Genomic DNA, 5471 nt, shown 5'->3' with positions numbered 1-5471 from the left:
GTGTGCTCTGGCCCCAACCAGATAAGCTTACTGAAAAAAAGGGAGTGAACTTGACATGGCCCCAGCTCCAAATTCTTTCTGGTCTTCTAGTATCTTATCACCACAGGGAACGATGTTCTGTTCATCAGGGTCTCCTGAGGTCAGAGGAGTCATGGATGCCCATCTCACTTCGGGTTCACACACCTGCTGGTCTCACCATCAGACCTCTCTCATCACTTCACGCAGGCTCTTCCTTCCCTCCCTTTGCTGACGCTGCTCTGGCTCCTGTCTCCTCATTCTCTGCCCTGTGAGCAATCTTTTCAGATCTCACTCAGTTCATGTCTTCCGTGACAGGTGCTTTTCACCCACATCATCCGAACAGGGAGCATCTTGTTCCAATTTGTTTTACATGATTTGATGAAGGAGGGAGGAAGGACATTTTCTCCTTCCCTCTGCAATGTCTCAGTGGCTCACAAGAGCTGTCACTGATATCCCGCTTCCAGATCTCAGTTTCCTGGGGCCATGGAGTCTTCTTCTAAGTGTCTTACCTTTGAAGCTTCTGCCAGGCGAGCAGATATTGGACAGCTCGATCGCACGGATCTTAGACTGATGACTGCAAACATCCAGGAGATTTCACCCACGGTTAAATGAGAGGAGAGAGAGTCAGGACTTGATTTTCACTCTCCTGTATGAAAACATCACTTTTTAGAGATCCTGTTTTGTCTCTAGTGCTATTTCTAATGGAGTCTTTTCTTTCAAATTGACTTTTAATTTTGAGAAGCTACTTCATCTCCTCAGGATCTCATAAAAATTCTTCCCATTCAATTTGAAAGCAGAATCAAGTTGCTGGAAGTCATCATATGGATAGAAAGGAAGAGGTATGCTGTTGGGAGTGGCTTGCAAAGGGTTTAGAAATATAACATTTGACCTTATTTCTTTAAAAATGTAAAACTTGAGGATTTCTTCTGAGCATTTGGAAGCCCTCATGAACGGATGGGTGGGGAGATGTGTATCAATTAGGAGACCTCAAAACCACTGGTAACACCTGGCTTAGTCTTTCCAGGGAAGGAATACCTTTCTAGTGAAAACCCAGGTGCTAAGGGAAGCACACTCTTTCAAGATGGAAATCCATTTTTTACAGTACCACTTGCTAACAGACCCAACTATTATCCCCAACTAACTGATGAAAAACTGCGAGAAAGACAGATCAAGTATAGGCACGCACCTAGCCCCATGCCTGAGACATAACTCTCAGTACATGTTAGGTTAAGCAAATCCCAATCTGTGTTGAAAAGTCAAAGGCAAAGAAAGAAAGAAAAGACCTATTTCCTAAGCCAGTTAAGTTCAATTCACTAAATAGGCTGTTTTTTTATACCAAAATGCAAAAGTGCCTTACACCAATGAGTAGATATGATCAAAAAAGATACGCGTTCAAAATATTTTGACTCCTACCCTTGTATCAATAGTTCCTTTGTGTAATAACAATTTCCCACATACTTCTTACATGATGACAATGAGAGTAACATGCAGTCTGACGGGCAAAACAGAAAAGTTAAGATGGTTGCAGTATAATGTAGAAGAGTATGTAGGCAAGCCACTTAATCCGGTCTTGGAGGGGAGAGAACTGTTGAAAGGAAGTGCTATCTCAGCTGAGGCCTGAAGATAGAGGGATTACAATAATCTAGAAGCAAGATGAAAGTGGCCTGCACAGCGCATGGGCAGCCAAGATGGAGAAAAGTAGTCAATTTAGTGACATTTTAGGAGAAAGGATCTACCAGATTTGGTAGGACTTTTCCTTTGTGTCTTCCAGGTCATGGTACTAAAGACGGAAGAGGAACAGATGGGAAGGTGATTTATTTTACAAAGCGACTAACAATACACTAATACATCTGCTTTGTCCATCTCTATTTTCACATGTAGCAGGCTTGTTTACAACCAAGTAAACAGCAGGTGTGCAGCAGATTTGACTCAGTTGAGTCTTTTTATACCAGTAAGTCCCTTCCACTGTCTCATTCACGCAGCCTAGCTGCTAGACTGGATACCTGAGTTGAGAGTGAAATTCTTCTATCTCCTTTTAAGCAGGAATCAGAGGCTCCTTTAGTCTACATGCCATGATATGATGACGAGGCATGCTCAGGTTGAGCAAACACTCATTTGTTCCGTGTGAATAAGACATCATTTATGTAGCAACTTTTGCCTGTTAGCTACTGGAGATTTCCCAAAATGGATAATGCCCCTGTTCTTGAGCTTCTACAATGGAAGAGAAAAGACAGAGTGTGGTGAGTGACATAAGACAGGTGTGGACAAATTCTTGTGAGAACAAAGTGGCGGGCACGTGCTTTGAGCCTGGGCTTGGGGAACAGCGAGGAGGGTGCTTCCAGGGAGAAGGTAGCAAGGAGGCTTCACCTACATGAATCGGTAGGAGCCGCCCAGATAGGCAGGCGCACGTGTGCATTCCAAGGAATCAAAACATCCTGAACAAAAGGATCAAAGTGGGAAAGGGCAGGGAACGTTGAGGAACAGTAAACAGACCCTGTGATACAGCCAGAGTGCCCAGGGTCACTGAGGAGAGTGAGAAGCAACCTGAAGGGAAGACAATAGGAAGGGCTGTGAATGCCAAAGCAAGGGGAGCCATGGACACACTGGGGGGCCATGAGCAATTGTCAAGCAACAGAGTGAGGTGACCAGCCCTGCTCTCAGGAGCAGCGTGTCAGTGGCAGATTGGAAGTGAGAGAGATGAGTGTTGGGGACACGAGCTAATAGACTCTGAAGCAGCCCTACCAAGATCTGAGGAAGATCTGAAGCAAGGCTTTGACAGTGGCAAGAGAGAAAAGGAGCAAGGCCAAGTGACATTTCTGCAATAGGACCTAGAAAAGTTGATGACAAACAGGATATCAGCTGGAAAAAAGAGAAGAGAATCTAGAGTTTCTGTCTTAGTTCATTCGGGCAGCTGTAACAAAATACCATACAGGTGGCTTAAAAACAACAGAAATTCATTTCTCATAGTTCCGGAGGCCAGGATGTCCAGGGTCAAGGCACCAGCAGATTAGGCGTCTGGTGAGAACCTGCTTCCTGGTTCATAGATGTCCCTCTTCTCACTATAACCTCATGTGGCAGAAGAGGGGAGGGAGCTCTCTGGGGTCTCTTGTCTAAGGGCACTACCCTCATGACCTAATCACCTCCCAAAGGCCCCACCTCCAAATACCATCACAAAACCGCTGTGATTAGGTTTCCACGTACAAATTTTGGGGAGGACACAAATATTCAGAGTAAGGAATAAAGGGAAGGGATGAAGAGTTTTCTAGAATTTGGAGAGTGAGAGTCTCTGAATAATTTGGGGGGAGGTTGGGATAGAGAGTCAAGTAGGAAAAGAACCAATTGCTGTTTACTCTGTGCTAAGATTCCTTTTTTGATGGTCTTTGAAAATGTGAATATAGGATTTGGGTTATTTTTATGTTCCTTTGGAGGCTAGACAGTTTCCCAAAATTCAGCAGTCCCTTCTAGACTGGACCACATGAGTCTATTGTTTCTCTGGGTTATACTGGGGCAGCGTTGCTTTTAGAATGAGGATGAGTCCTTCAGCTATTGGAAGTGTGTAGACTACCCGACAACAGTCATCTGCATATATGAGGTAGGAGATGCTTTTGGAGGAAGAAGGTGAAAAATAGGAGGATTGACGGTAGAAGGTTGGGCTGTGCCAGGTTAAAGAAAACACGAGGAAGGACAAGCAAACAAAGGGGGCCTCAAAAGAGGAGTCATGAAGTGTAAGGGAAATGGAGCGGGCACAGGGTCACGGAGATCAAGAGAGAAGGCATTTGGGAAGGAACACTAGAACCTCTGGCTGGGAACCGCAGAAGCCTGAAATCATCACCTTCTGTGGTGCCCAAAATGAGGTGTAGATGCCTGTAGTTTTGACCCTCTCTCCCCTGGGAACAGCGCTCTCCTCCTTCAGGCATCCCTCTTCACTCCACCCATGTGCTTTCAGAGGAATGACTGTGTTGTAACATGATCTCACCCCCTAATCCACAGCAGACAGGCACGGGTACCTATTCCAAGCTAGGCCAGCAAGGCCCTTTCTCTAGGATTATTCTGCAAGGACACCATTGTTTCAGTCTCTTTCCAATGGCTAAAGCTGTCATTCAAAGGGTCTCAAGCTTTAGAGTAAATAAGAATGAACTACACAAGAAGTCTTCTTGAAACTCAGATTCCCAGGCCACTTCCCCAGGGACCCTGACTCAGTGGGTGTAGGGTGGCTCACAGGCCTGATGTTGACCCTGCTGTTCTGTATCAAACACGGGCGCTGCTGTGGGCCTGGCTACGTGCAGCGTGAAGAGAAGAGACGGCGCAGAGGGAAGAGATGAGAGACAGTTCTGGGTGTCCTCCACGCCCTGCCCCCAGCTCCGACCCTATCACTGGGTCCACATCCCAGATTTTATAACAGAGGGTTTCTCTTTGTGGGAACCAGTTCAAACAGTAGTCCCATCACCTGCAACCACAGAGTTCCAACAAGCTCAGAATTTGTAGGCAATCTTTTCCCTGAGTGCTTAAGAGACAGAGGGCTCGTGGACAATCGTCCCTTGAAACACTTGCATGCGCACCCAAAAAACATAATGTGCACCGCGAGAAAAAGCTTTGCGTGTATACTTTGTGTGTGTGTGTGTGTGTGTGTGTGTGTGTGTGTGTGTGTGTGTGGTGCTGATGAGAAAAAGTAGCGAAAAAGCAAGCAAGATGATCACGTACAACGCGCTACTGTTGCCACCTTCATCTGGGTGTGTTTGCTGTGGTGGGCTTGAACCTCAGCCCACGAGGGCCTCCTGCAGCCCCCCACCCTGCCGGAGGGGAAGAAACTTGGTCGCTGTTAATTCTGGAGCCTCCTTTCCCCTGGGCAGAGCATTTTACGTGGAGCAAGATCTCGTAAGCGGGGCCGGCACGGGCCGGACGCAGGTGCAGAAGGCAGCCGTCGGCCCGCAGGTCCACCGGAAGCCTGCGCCACTGTCCACCAGGCGTTTCCCCGTCCTCTGTTCACAGACAGGTGAAGAGCAGGGGGTCATCCTGCTCCGGCCCGGGCCACACAGGGCCATGGAAGTCTCTGCAGTGTGTGCTGAGGCCACCGGTCAGCCCCTGGAAGGAGGAGGCAGGGTACCTCTCCATCTGATTACCACTTACCCACTGTCTTTACTCCTTTCTTATCCCCAGGGAAAACCTCGCCTAGATTTGGGGGTAATGATGGGTGCAGGGACCCAGGCTCCCCTCCTGACATTTCTCCCTAAGGGTGTAGTCCTTTGAAACAGGTGTAAGACAGCAAAAAGCAGGCAGGCCATTCGCTCTCCATTCTACCCCATCCTTCCCCCCACACCCCCCACCGAGGCAAGGAGCATTAGGTGGCCTGGCTGCTCCGAAGAGGGAGGAGCTGGCAAAGGGAGAATGATGGGCTGGGGGAGGGAAGGGATGGAACAAAGGTTAGCTTTTCAAAACCATTATCTTGGCAGCAG

The sequence above is a fragment of the Globicephala melas genome, chromosome 11, assembly GCF_963455315.2.
Source record: "Globicephala melas chromosome 11, mGloMel1.2, whole genome shotgun sequence".
Classification (NCBI taxonomy): Eukaryota; Metazoa; Chordata; class Mammalia; order Artiodactyla; family Delphinidae; genus Globicephala; species Globicephala melas.
This window is presented reverse-complemented; position numbering follows the sequence as displayed.